The following is a 14,605-nucleotide window of genomic DNA, read 5'->3' as shown; positions in this document are numbered from 1 at the left end:
TCCCACAGAGTCCAGACAGAAAAGCCACTAGGAAATTTCTCAGGGAGCACTCTCAGAACTAGAGAGGAGACACAGTTCTCCAATCAGCAACAATCCCAGCACAACTGCAGTTGTGCTTTTCCCCTCACTGCAGTCTGAGATCAGGAAGCCAAGTGACCATGAACTAACCAGGTTTTTGCAGTGGTGGAGGTTTAGGGTGGGTTTTTTGGCATTGCTGAGAAACCACAACCAAGGGAGGCGATTAGAAGCAGCAAAAGTTAAGCTGTGCTTCCACAGTCCCTCTCAGGAAGCAGCACCCTTGTGTCCCCAGCAGTACCCACAGCACCCGCTGCTGTGCAGGGACAGGGCTGGAGCCCGGGCAGAGCCCCCTGGGGCAGGGCAGCAGCCTGGCACGGGAATGCCCTCCAGCCTCAGCTCAGGGAGATCTGCCACATGCAGCCAGGTTTGATCCACACATCAAAACATCCAGAGAGCTAAGCCAGCACCCAGTTTTGTCTGCTGAGACAGCTTTTAGGTGAATCAAGATCTGATCTAACTCAGATGAGACAAACATCTGTGCCAACACAATGGAGCAGTGAGGACCCAGGGCCAGAGGGGTGGCAGGAGCACCCTCTGACAGCAGCAGGTTTTGTACTGCTGTTCGAGCAGGTGGCACCGCAGCAGCCCGAGCCACCACAACTGCAACTGCATCATCTCCTTTCCTCCTCTCCACCAGCACCAGCAGTCTTTTATCCCTTATCTGAGTCAGCTGACCACAGGGTTGGCACAGGAGAAAAGCTAGGAGTGTCCAACAGCCACAGCTTAGATCAGCTCAAGCTGTCACGAATGGCACTCCAAGGTCTGTTTGCCAACTACACTTGCCTGGCACAATTTGGAAGCCAGTTAGTTATACAGGGAATGTTTTGAACAACTCTTAGGCATTCCTTGGCCCAAAACCAAACAAGAAGCCAGGCCTAGAAATACACCTTCCTAGGGACAAGCCGCCATTTAAACAGGTCTGCATATTTAGCTGACTCCCCAAGTGTTTATTTACACTCAAAACCCATGTAAAAATCCTGACGATTCCCTTCAAGAGAGGAGGGAAAGTGAGGCAGCAAGATCTTGGTCTTCCAAACTACATCCTTTCTGGTTTGAGGTAGCAATCACATGTGCTCAACTGAAAGTGAATTAACCAGAGCAGCAGCAGCCTGCAGGAAGCACATCCCCTACATCCTTCACCCTTCCCTCCTCTGCAGGCTGGGGCAGGGGGAATGCTCCTGTCACTGCAGGCAAAACTCTTAGGCTTAGAGAAAAACAACAATTCCATGACAGAGAAGTCACACACAAAAAAACCCAAAACCAAACCATCACACACACAGAAAAAAAACCCAAAACAACAAAAGAAAACCAACCAAAAAACAGGATAAAAAAACCCAAATATCCACTACAAAAAAACCCTCCGAAACAAACAAAAGCCCCCGAAACAAACAAAAGCCCCCCGAAACAAACAAAAGCCCCCGAAACAAACAAAAAGCCCCCCGAAACTCCCCCCGAACAAACAAAAGCCCCCGAAACAAACAAAACCCCGCAACAAAACGAAACAAACAAAAAGCCCCCCGCAAAAGCCCCCGAAACAAACAAAAGCCCCCCGAAACAAACAAAAGCCCCGAAACAAACAAAAGCCCCGAAACAAACAAAAGCCCCGAAACAAACAAAAGCCCCGAAACAAACAAAAGCCCCGAAATCCTACAATCATCAGTGATGGCTTCAGTCTCTGCTTAGCTTCATTATCTAAGTTTCCATACTTCTCCTTTCATATCCTATAGCCAGTCTCTGTATCTTACCCCTTCTGTCCCACCTGAATGCCATCTTAGTCTCCAGCTTCTCTGAAGTTGAAGTAGAAGGGACAGAAGTGAGATATCATCCACTTTCCAGGACCTCCCCTTCTCCTCTCAGTCCCACAGCCCTGTGCCTCTACCCCCAGAGCAGAGTGTCCCTTCTCCCTGCCCTCCAGCTTTGCTGCTCCCTACGAGGGAAGAGGGGAAGCACTCTCCATCCCTCTCCTGTGACTCAAGTTCATTAGAAGCAGGTAACACCATTTGAGGAGGTTGATTTAAATAAACTGATTGGAACTGATAAAGCAGCATGTCCTTTCCATAGCCACCCTCTGGCTGCAGGGCTGAAGTGAACGGCTCATGGTAGGAGCTTATCAGATGTGATAAGCACAGCACAGGCCTGTGGCTGCTCTCCCTCTGTGGCTGTTCTCCCTTGGCCCAGAGCAGGGTGCCCAGATGTGTGGAAACGCAGCACAGCCCAAGCAAACTGCACGCAATGCCTGTGTAGAAGCTTTCTCATCTAGAACACAAAACTCAGAAAGGACAAGGATTCCCAAATCCTACTGCATTTTGGAAAACTCTCATTGCACTAGGACACAACCACCCACCTTCATGCAGCTCCCTGCCATGATAAAGCAAAGATGCAAAGTCTTTCTGGGTGACCCTTCCACACTTCCAAGGAGCAGCACTTGTAACAGATACAGGATATCTGTATAGAATATCTGTACAATATGTCGTGTTTAAGAGGTTTAGCAGCAGGACAGAGTAGCCAAAACCTCTGGTACCACACAGGCACAGCCTGCTGCCTGACCATCATACACAAATTTAATGATTGAATCTGTATCGTATTAATATTTGAGGCTTCCTTTGGTCTTGCCATAAGAAAAAAAAAATCTTCTGTTAGTCTTATCCATACACAAGGAATACTGAAACAAGTAATTGTTTCAGATGCAAAATCCTTATGAGGGGGACTTCTCAGGATATCAATCTATTTGCCCCTTACGTTTAGCAGTTAGAAGTTTTTATTTGTGAGGATTAGAAGTTTCATTTAAGACTCCACTTCAACTGCCACTTGAATTGGAAATTGCTGCCATCTATTAGGATTGGTGTACAGCTAAACTCATCTAGTGTGCAGCTTCTCATAACCCGACATGAGTTAAAAAAGGCTGGAAAGTCTCCCCACACGATGGTATCCGAGCCACTGCTCTGACAGATTCCACACACTGAGAGCTCTGTAGTTTGCCTTAGACCAAAGGCACCTAATGCTGTGCAGCAGCAGGACCCTCTCCCTTCAGAGAGCCTGCATTTATCACTCATTACTGAAACAGCAACAGCAAATTGAAGACAAAAAAAGCAACTGTCATACCACATCAATAGCATACCCTGATTTTGACTCCTGTACTTCAGCTTCCATAAAGGACCCTCACTGGCCCAACTAATATCTCCCAAGTTTCATGAAGCTGAATAATCATACTTCACATACACGTCTTATTAGAGTTCAAATCATTAAGGATTCTCAGAAGGCTAATTAAGAGGAGGGGTGAAAGAAGAGTAAATAAACCCCTGAAGTTTATCAAGCAGTTTTACACACTCTTGTATACTATATGTTCACTGTATGTTCCTGAAGGCTGCACTAAATAAAACATCTCCAGATTCCCACAGACAGACCTGGAAAAAAATTGTCAGCATTAACACTGGCAAAACAAAGCAGACATGTGAAGTTAAAATATTTATCACCTACTAAGAAACCGAGCACAATTCCAATATTCCTTAGTGTGGTAAATAATCTGGTTTCAATGTATTTCCTCCAGATCTGTTTCAGCTTAAGAGCTTCAGTAGCTATCACCATATAAACCACTGAAATTGGATGTTTCAGCATTTAAGACCAAAGATCCTTGGTTCTCAAGCTGGTGAGCATGAAAGAACTTATAGTAATGAGTCCATAAAAAAAAAAAAGTTCTATTTCCAGTTCCCAAAAACTTAATATGAACATCTGCAGCCAAAATATTTAAACTCCTGGATGACTGAAGTTAGACAGTGAGAATTACCTAAGTAAACACAGCCACATTCTGCAGTTACTTTGAAGGAAGGGGCAGTAGGTCAGAGCCTAAGTTCAGGTGGGGTGTTTGGAGTGTGCGCAGGGGAGAGGTCAGAGACTCAATCCCTGCGTATGGAGCAGCTCCTCAGAAATCGTGTGCTGAGGGAGGGCAGTGCTGGGGGCAAACGGGAACATTTAGTCCTTCACACTCAGCAGCTTCACATGTACAATGAAGTGCTTGCCCACAATGCAAAAGAATTTCAAGCACAAGGACGAGCTGTCCCAAAGGTGGATCCATACTGGGTTTTAGTAGAACCAAAAAATCAGAGCAGAGGCAGTGGTCAGTAGTACAGTAGATGCAAAGACCATCAGCAGAGATACTCAAGGAAGGTTGAAGGCCTAATTGAACCTAAACCAGAGAAGCATCCACATAAATGGTCTACATCAAAGTTCTGCAATATTAGATACGCTCTGTAAGCATTTCCCAGAAAGCGAGAAATCCCTGCGATTAACACGACCTCTCCTATCCAACAGTACCAACATCTGCTCTCTAGAGTAAACAATTTTTGCCAAAAAGCCATCCTACCACAACCTGCCTTCCCCAAAGCACACAGCAGGGAGGTTTATGAGCAATTTTCCTCAGGCCTGTGACATCCTGAGAACAGACAGCTGCCATGTGCCCACTTGTCTCAGCACTCTTGCAAGTTCATGTTGGAGAAAGCAACCTCCATGTAGCTCAGCCTAACTCAGCACCTCTGGTATTAAGCCACCAGGACAGACAAAGCACAGCTCTTTGTTAGAGCCATCCAACAGGTCAGCTCTCCTCAAGGCACACACTGTGTGTAAAGGATAACAGGCAGGGAGCAGGCAAAAAATAAAAATAGCAAGAGCCAAACAGAAGACCTATCTGAGAGAAAGACTAGCAGAAAGTTGGCATTTTAAGTGAGTATTTTGTTAAAAAATAAATGAATATGCATGTCAGGATTACTATTAAATGAAAAAAGGTCAGGAAGGAAGAGATCAGGCACAGAAAAAACAAGAACTCCTGTGATCCTTTCCCAGGCCATTCAGCCACAGAGCTACAGAGTGTAAGAGAAGAGAATCCCAACTACCCTTGCTCAGGGAAGATGAATTTGTCAGATTTTATTGCCTTACTGTAGCAGAAATTAATACGACTGTGCCACAGGGAAGGTTGGGTCTCAAATGCAAGGTGCCATTTAAGCCACAGGGCTGGGGTCTCGCTGTCCCCATCACCCCCTCCTGGTTCCCGGGAACACTGCTGGGCACCAGCCAAGGCAGGGAGCAGGGGGAGGCCACTGCCCAGAAGCTGCCCACTGTAATAGCTGAAGATTAGCAGAATAGGAAAGCAAAAACATCAGTTTTGTATGTTTTGGCTGTTACTCTGTTTTCAAACTTTGTTACTCAGTCTACTACTTTGCTTCTCGCCATCACTCATTTTTAACAGTAGGGTCGAGAAAATTATCTTCCAGGCAGGTCATCTGAGAATTTAATAAGTTTTCACACCCCTCATTTCTGCCAAAAACCATGTAACAAACTCAACCACGAACAATGCATTTGCCTGACTCAGACTGAGAATAATTTTTACTCAACAGTTTATTTTACAATTTCACTTCTTTCTCAGTCCAGTTTCTCGTGGGACTCTACAAACTGCCCAAGAAGGACTCTCCCGCAGCCACAGCACCCTTGGCCTGGGGAGAAGCCTCGCTGCATCTACTGCTCGCCAAATAAATAGCAATAAATGCCCGCAGGCCCCGGAGACCGAGCGAGGCGGGGGGAGCAGAACCCCGGCAGAGCCCTGGAGGCCCGGCCCGGGCCGGGCACGCTCGGCACCCCCGGGCCGCGGTCGGAGTCTGCGGGGGAGCAGCGACACAAACTTTGCGCTGCCCCAGGCCAGGCCCCGCTCGCAGGGCCCGCACGGGAGGAAGGCGCGGTGACACCTCCCGCCGCTCCCGGGGCGGGGGCACGGCCGAGGGGGGCCCTGGGCCGCGGGAGTCCCCGGGGGTCGCTTCCGCTCGCCCCGTGGCCCCGGCTCGGCGCGGGGGGAGCCCCGGGGAAGGCGCGGCCCCGCCCGGCCCGCGCGGGCCCCGCGGCGGCAGCGCAGAGGTCAGCGCAGCGGAGGCTCCGGGCGGCGCCCGCGCCACAGGCCCCGCGCTCGGCGGCGCCGCGGCGAGAGGCCCGGCCGCCTTACCTGCGCCGAGGGCCCGGCAGGCATGTCGGGCCGGGCCGCTCCCTCAGGCCGCCGGGGCCGCGGCCGCTCGGCTCCGGCAGCGGGACCAGGAGCGCCGCTCGCTGCGCTCGGCCCGCGCCCGCTTCCGGCAGCGCCACAAAGCGCACGGCGGGGCCGCGCCCTGCGCATGCGCGGCCGTGCTGCAGCGCCACTCCCCGCCCCGGCGCGCGAGCCCCGCGCCGGCGGCACCGAATAAGTCGCGGGGTCAGGATGTGCGCATGCGTCGAGCAGCCGCGCCTGGCGCCGCCGCTCTGCGCTCCCTCTTAAAGGGGCCGCGCCCGCCCCGCCTGCGGCTTCCCCGCCCCGGGCACGGCCGCCCCTGGAGCCTCGGGCCGAGGAGCCGCTGCCGCCCAGAGGCAGAGCTGGGCCCGTCCAGCTCGAGCACGCGGGCAGCGACCGAGGCAGGCGCTGACCCGAGGGGTGCAGGCCTTGCACCCTGATGGCATTAGGGCACACCCTGTATCTGTCCCCCTCCAGCCCCGTGCTCCATGGACCACACGTGCCAGGCCATTGAATCCACATAGCACAGTAAATCTGGCTGTCCCTTTCACCCTCCCAGCCAGGGTCAGGGACTCTCTGCTCCTGGTCACTGTTGGATTCCTGTGGTTTCAGACTAGAAGTCCCCTCACCAAAGTCTTGAGGAGAGGTGGTCTCAGCCCGTATTCTGCATCTGTAACCATGATGTCACCGATGTGCTGCAGACATTCAGGGCATCACCCTCTTCCAGTGAAGCCTTAGTCAGTCCATGGCAAATGGGAAGGTGGTGCTTTCCCCCCCGGGACAGTCGATTCCAGGTGTATTGGACACCCCTCCACATAACAGCGAACAGTGGCTTGCACGCTGCTGCCACAGGGACTGAGAAAAACACATGGGCAATGTCAGTTGTGGCACCACTGGGCTGCTTGGACTCCGGTTTGTACTGGAGCTCCAGCACATCTGGTACAGCGACACTTGTTCAGGTCGTGATGGCCCACTGTGAGCTCCCCCCTCTGTCACACTTTCATGGTGCCCATGCAGGGCAGTTAAATTGTGAGTGGGTCCTGCTGATCACGGCCACGAATCAGCTCATGGATGGGAACTGGGAAGTGTCACTCAGTGGGATATCGCCCCCAGTGCACCACTGGAGGAGCCATTGGCACCCGCTGTTCTTCAACTTTGCAGCAACCCCGCAAGAGAGGCGTCCTCCAAGAGGCCGGGCAAGGGAGACGACTGCTTAATTTTCTCTGTGCCCACAACAGCTACAGCAAAGGCCCAGCAGTGCCCTTTTGGGTCCTTGAATTACCCTCCCCTGAAACAGTCTATGCCAAGGATACATGGGCCTCTGGGCTGGTCGCTAAAGGCGGCTTTTGCCACTTGTCCCTTGTTAAGTTCACTTCAGCCCAACAACTGTTGGGCTTCACCAGCTCATTTCCTTCAGCTTTTCTTGCTGACCATGACAGCACATGGTCTGGAGTACCCCTTTGGTCAGCCGGGGTCAGCTGTCCTGGCTGTGTCCCCTCCCAGCTGCCTGCCCACCTGCAGTCTTCTGGCTCTCAGTAGGGAAGATCCATCCCTGCAGAAATTGTGGCACATGGACCACAAATATCATCTTGGAAGGACAAGCAGACACCCCGTACCACGTCTCCCAGGATTTGTGGAGTATGAAATGATTTCTCTTTGCCTCATGCAGAACCTGTGGAGCCCCACCCAGGATTCACCAAAACTTTCATTTGCTGGGTGTTGTGTATCAGCCCATGTGAAGTGCTGGATACTCCTGCCCTCTGGCCACTCCAAAGCTCCTCTGTGGCACAGAGAACTGCATGGTGGGGTTTGCACATCACTGAGTCGTGGGGCACGGAACTCGGAGTGGAGCCGATGGCTCACGGGGCCGTAACATCAGGCTGCACCGAGCGGGAAAGGTGGTTGTGTTGTGCATAGGAAAGACCTTTGATGTAGGGGGATAATCAGGCACAATTAGGCACAGCTGAACCTCTGAAATGATAGCTCTACATTTCTTTTGTGTGGACCACACATAACACGACCACCAGGTATGTTGGAATCTAGTCCATGTTGATTGTTTCCTTTCCCAGGTGAAAGCAAAACTATACAGAGATTCCAGATGCACTAGAACAGGACAAAGGCCGCACACAAATCAACTGGCATTAGCCAAGGCATCATGGTTATCATTGTCGAAGGATCAGGAACTACTAGCTGCAGTACAGTTACCCATTCATTAATTTCTTGTAAGTCTTGGATAAATCTATGAACTATTTTTCCATCCAGGCCTAGTTTAGTTTTTTTAACGGGCAAGGCAGGAGTATTACAGGATACTCATGAAGAATTGACATCACTTTTTTCAGAAAATCTTCAGTTACTGGTCTTATACCTTTCCTTGCTTCCTGAGATACTGGGTATTGTTTTAAGGAGAGGGATTGGCCTCCGTCTGTTTCTATCTGCACTGGATCAGCTGACTTTAGTATCCCAACATCTTTGGAACTTTGGGTCCACCTTGTCCTCAGGATACCCTCTCATGTCCCTTCTCACGGCTGTAATCCAGCAGTTAACCCTCCCATCACATGTACCTCAACAGCTTTATCAGATAAGGTCACAATTGTCACCAGCTGCGATGGTTGACTTTGTGTCATTCCCATAGGCCACACTGGGGTTTGTAGTACTCCTCCAGTTCACGAGTGTCATGATAATGTTTGTGTGAGGGTGTGGCAGTGCACCCATCCCAGCAAGGACCAGCCCCTCCGGCCGGTGAGCCGTCCATGTCCCGGCTGGCCGGCACGACCAGCCCCGTCACACCCGCGTGGTGGCTGTGGTGGGGCAGGAGGTCAGACCCCGCTCAGTGAGGGGTAACGTGACTGTATCTGACCACAGATCACATTCAATGGGGCTACAGACTGAGCCCCAACGGGGATCAGTGGAGCTGCTCCTCCTCGGAGCTGAGGGTCAGCAGACAGGGGCTCCCCCGAGGAAACCCCTCAAGGCTGAGAGCCCTCATTGCGTGAGGGATTGTGCATTCTGGGTTACCCTTCTGAAATCGTGGGAATTCTTACAGTTGGGTAGTTCCAATTCCACTTGAGAGCACAAATCTGTATTCTAATGTTGTTGGAGCTTTCATTGGTTTATCTGGTTTATAAAATAAATCTCATTTGAATACATCCTCAATGACAGAGAGCATTGGGTAATCCCATACATCACACCTGACTCAGCGTCTGCCAAGCACTCCTTGTGTGCGGCCTGAACGCGGGCCCTCCTCGGACCAAGAGCAGGTGGTTTCCATAACAGCACTCTGTGGTTCACAAGAAATTTAGAAGATAACATAGAGTCATTGATAGAAACTGAACAGCAGTGTGATGGAGAACAGCAACATTCTGTTGTTGGTGTAGACGTGTGCCATGTGATGCTGTAGAAGTACAAGTGTTACCTCAGAATCAGCACCTCATCTGTGCCACAAGGCAAGCGGCTCCTGCTGCTGCCTGATGGTGGGACACCTTTGTGGATTTAGCTCCAACAGCTGCTGTTATACAACTACTCCCACACCCAACAGGTTTTTTACTTATTGCTACTCTTGTATTGCTGATTGTTGTAATGACTGTGTATATAAGGATCTTTCTACTAACTGAAAAGCTTACTGATGTAAACTGCAAATTACAGTATCCTTAGGAAGACCCTAAAGATCACAACAGCAGGGGCATAAGGCTGTTCCTGCTATTCCCCATTTCCTTCTCACAGTCCCTCCAGTAACGTGTATTTTATTTGTCTCCTCCCAGAGTCAGAGCACCTTTCTCCTGGGGGCTGTACCAAGCACAGCAGTGAGCACAAGCCCAGGGTGGGTGGCAGAGGCCACCAGCTGTGCAGCTCCAGGGTGGCACTGACATGACCTGCTAGACAGAGAGATATTTATACACATCTATCTCTACATATGGGAAGCTGTACAAATGTGTACAAATATATTATACAAATACAGGTGCACTTCCATATGGGTTTTTTTATTTATTTGCAGAACATATTGGGTGTATCAGGTGCCCAGGGAATCTGTGCCTGCCCCATCCCTGGAAGTGTCCAAGGCCAGGTTGGACGGGGTTTGGAGCAACCTGGGCTAGTGGAAGGTGTCCCTGAGCACGGCAGGGGGATGGAATGAGATGAGCTTTAAGGTCCTTTCCAACCCTGTGATTATTCTGTGATTGGTTTTTATGATAATATAACGATTCTAGAAAAGATTGTGTAATAAGACATTAACTTAATTATTAAAATTTAACTGCAAACAGAAAATGAAACAAGAGGAAAAGGCAAGATCAGGGTTAGCCCTGACCCCATGGGCTGCACCTGGCTGGGACTCAGGGACAGGCCCGTGGCTGACCAGGAGGTGTCCACACACGGCTCCAAGCCAGCTGGTGACCAACCACAGGTACTAGGGCAGCCTTTGGTGTTTGTGCTGTGCAAAACACTGGCATGCAGCCCACAGAAACGGAAAGCCAAAACTGAACACCAAATTTCCAGGAGCATGTGTGCGGGGGCAATAACCCCAAAGGGATTACAGGAAAAGACCTCGGGTGTTGGGAGAAAAAAGGCTGGGGGATTAGAAACAGAAAACTGGAGTCAGTATTGGGTGGGGGGTTCCCTTTGCCCACAGCTGTCACTCGAGCTTAAAACTGCTTGTGGTCACCACTTTGCAGTAGCAGCCTGTGTGTGCTGTGTTTTCTTACCCTGTGACCCAAAAGGATGTGGTGGTGATGGTGTGCTGTCAAACACAAGCCTGGCTGATCAGGTACAAGTCAGCAGCACTCAGCCAGCACTCTTCCTCCAGGATTGGAACCACAGCTCTCAAAAAAAGAGCAATGTCAGAGGAAGACCATTGGCATTCAAAGAACAAAAAGAAAAGGTTTGTTTTGTTGTAAGGCCTTTTTACATGCTAGACATGGTCATCCATCCACTAATGGGGCTATTAATGCTGGTCTTACTAGTCACAATCTCCGAGAAGCCCTGTTGTGGTTTACACTGCAGGCAGCAGCATCTGGGATGAGATCTTACATAAACTCGACTGAGACTGGGGAAGTAAAAATGCAGTTTTCAACTCTTTCTCTGAAAAGCTCCTTTCAAAATTCATGGCTCATTTTCAAATCTCATCTGAGACAGTTTGGTCAGGAGTCACTGGTTTCTCCCCATCCAGTGACTCAGCACTGAGAGCTGCAGGCACGGGGGCATCACCCCCTGCACCTCACCTCAGCCCCCTCACACTGCTCCCCAGCAGCACAGTGGGGGCACACCGGGGTGCCACCACCCATCGCTTTTGTGGAGTGGGCAGTGGGCACAGCTGCCAGGGAGCAGCAACCTGGGGTTTGGCCCTGGCCTCCCCAGCCAGGTGTTCTGTCCCCAGATGGACCCTTGCCCTCAGTTGTTGGGGACATGCAGCCTCTTTGCTTTGCCACTGAAGCACTTTCTCCTCTATAAAATGACTCATCACTATTTTTACCAGATTTTTTTCCATATTTCTATCAATCACATTCTCTGGAATAGCTTCTATACATTTGCCTGATACAGTCAGTAAACTGAGTGGTCTGTAGTTCCCCAAATCCCTTTTAAAAAGCAGAATGGCATTTGCCATGTCCCATTCCTCTCATATCAAGGGCATTTCATTCTGTGGTTACATAAGCAGGTAGATGACTAATGTTTGTTTAGTCTACAACGCACGGAGCGAGTATGATCTAGTGCAAGTAATTTCTTCTTATGAGCAATTTGTCTCAGGATTTCTTCTACTTACCTCAGTTTGAAACAGATTTTCTGGCTGATTCATTCCCCATAAAAAAAAATCTCAGCCAGGGAACAGCCTGAAGCTGTTTTGGAGTAAACAGTAATGGGAGCAAGGCTTCAGCTGCCTTCTCAAAAACCTTTTGGATTTTTTCTAGGCTTGAACCTCCCTGCTTTTGGATAGTAAGCAGACAGACATGGGAGTTATCTTGACTTTGGGCCTCATAGAGAAGTTTTTCATCACACCCTTGTCCATCCCATCCTGCTCCTCCTGGGGTCTGCCTCTCCCCCTGCCCACTGCTGGCACCCAGCTGGGCAGAGAGCCCAGGAGCTTCATGCCACCCTGCCTGTCCAGAAAGACACCACTGCCCACAGCTGCTGCTTTAGAGCTCTGCGAGCCCTGTGAGGAATGGGACTTTTTCTGGACCAGGCACAAGATTTGTCACACAGGTCTCCTGTAGAGAAGCAAGTGTTGTGCTGTGATTGTGCTGTGACTGAGCTTCAGGAGATGGTATCTAAGGTAGAGCCCTGTTTTATAAGCATTTCATCAGTTTCTTATCACACTGTACCATGCGTTTTCTTAGAGGATGTCTTCTATCATTCATGTTTTAATTCACTAATTATTTTACAAACATTGAGCATATTTCCAGTCCAAAGCTCCATCCCAAACTACTCAGTCTCCAGAACCATGCCTTCAGTTAAATTGACATCAATTTGCTATATATCTTACATATAATGTATATGTCATATATCATTAACATATATCATAGATAACATATCTATAATCTTAACCATTCATTTATGTACATTTATACGTATAGCTTTAATTTGGATATTTTGGCTACTTCCTCAGCCTGCTCTTCTGCACCAATACCACAGGTGTCTTTCAAAGATTTTCTTCCCTTTTACTGTAACCCTGATGGCATTGTCCCATTTAGAGCTTTTTCAGAAAATGAGATGTGAAAAAATGCATTCCATCAGTCACATTCCCACATTTTCCATCACTTCCACTACACACCTCTAATGTGTAGCTGTATTTTCAGGCATGCTGAGCTTTCATTGCTTTAGTTTCTATTTATACTTACTAGGAAGTGAACACAGATATAGCAACTACTAAACAAGTAAACACTTACTGATGGAAAGGCAAAGGTTTGTAGAGGCAGAAGGAACCTGATGCAGTTTGTTTTCTGGGTAGGAGGACAGGAGCCACCCCTACCTGCACAGACAGAGCCAGTGCTCCTGGCCACTGTGCCTGGAGCAGGGCCAAGCTTGGGCAGAAAGGGGGTTTTGCTGAAAAGGAGCAGAAGAGCCTTTTGTGTTTGGCTGCTGGGTGGGTGTATGGGCCCTCCACACCTGGTCTGTGCCCCTCAGCCACAAACCAGCCTACACAAGGAGTTCTCTGCCTTGAGAACACTGAGCGGCCAAGCTCAGCCTGGCCCTTTTTGCACCATGAGCTGCACTGCCCCAGACTCCCCAGTAAATGGTCAACATGAAGAATGTGCAGTGACAGTGTAGAAGGTGTTTTCGACTTGCCAAGGAAACAAGCAGAGTGCTCCTTTCAATTCTTCCATGAAAGCCCCAGAAAGACACAAATGACCCATGGGCCATGATACAAAGCAGTGAGGTTTGTGGAGAGCAGCTTTGCCCCCCTGCCCTCAGTGTTACCATGCTCCATCTTATGGGGAGGAGCAGCCTTTTGTGGGAGCTCTTTGAACCAAGGCACACCGTGAGGGGAGCTTTCTGGACGTGAGCAGCTCACTGCTTTGGAAACACAAGCCCTTGCACGAGGCCCTCTTGCACAGCTCACCTTACGGGCCTGCCATTCCCCATGCACCCCTGGGGAGCAGCTGCTCCATATCCTGGCTGGGACTGAAGGGGACAGTCACCACCTGTGTAGCCTGGGAAGGTGCTGGACAGTAGGAGAGCCCCATCCTGGCGAGGCAGAGCTGCAGGAGACCAGGCTCCAGCCGGGAGCTGCTGGGGCAGCTTTGCTCTCTGCATGAAACTGCAAAGGCCTGGGAAATCAATCCCACTGGTCCAGGAGATTTGAACAAACCTGGTGAGGCCTGTGGATGTAGGGATGGCAGAGTTAAGCTTGTGTCCCACTGTTCCCCTGACTACTGCCACAGAAGACAGAGGTGCCTGCTCGGGACCAGCCCTGGCTGTCACCTGATCCCTGCTGTCCCTCCTGGAAACAAGCCATCCATCAACCTGGACAGCCCTCAACAATCAAATGAGTCTCCTGTGGGAAAATCAAGAGAATAGGCTCCCCTCACCTTGCAGTGCAGCAGCATATATGCTGCATGCTTCTTTCTGTGCTGTCACAAAAGCTGTCAGAGGGAGAAATGTTAGATTTTGAACTTCTTGCAGACTGAGACCCGTCCCAGCAGCCTTCCAGCCAGGTTAGATGCTTTGATAGAGACTCTGTTTTGTCAAAGCTGATACTTCTGGCAAACACTCTCCTTCAGAGAGTGCTGAATGCAAATATGCAGAGAAGATGTTGGAGCATCTCTGATTGCAGCAAAAACCAACAGTACTTTGGAAAATATGACGTGGATTAGGCAGAAGAGAGGCTGGCAGAGACAGACTGAATTCTAGCTGTTTTTTTCCAAATACAGCTTTCCTCTGAATGCAAACACTCCTTTTATCTGTACTAAATGTGCACATTTGAGCAAGTGATGGTGAGGTTTAAGTTGGCTTAAGACAGTTTTATCAATTTGTAGTGAACAATTCATTTTTCTATAAAGCTTGAAAAATAATTAGTTGAAT

At 49.7% G+C, this 14,605-nt stretch overlaps 1 protein-coding gene across 5 annotated transcripts in view; it reads right to left on the bottom strand.

The window, feature by feature from the left end:
* The window catches only part of RALGAPB (Ral GTPase activating protein non-catalytic subunit beta), a 64,351-nt gene extending 58,183 nt beyond the window's left edge, over positions 1–6,168 (bottom strand). For all 5 annotated transcript variants that reach the window (XM_027740408.2, XM_027740409.2, XM_027740410.2 and 2 more), the window contains exon 1: positions 6,062–6,168. The gene's annotated coding sequence lies outside the window, so the exon portion shown is untranslated. The remainder of the gene's footprint in view (positions 1–6,061) is intronic.
* Between the last annotated feature and the right edge of the window lie 8,437 nt (positions 6,169–14,605).

Source organism: Pipra filicauda, unplaced genomic scaffold (genome assembly GCF_003945595.2).
Source record: "Pipra filicauda isolate LSUMZ 115617 unplaced genomic scaffold, ASM394559v2 scaffold561_size491250_pilon, whole genome shotgun sequence".
Taxonomy (NCBI): Eukaryota; Metazoa; Chordata; class Aves; order Passeriformes; family Pipridae; genus Pipra; species Pipra filicauda.
The sequence above is the reverse complement of the archived record's forward strand: the minus strand, read 5'-3'. Positions and strand labels throughout refer to the sequence as shown.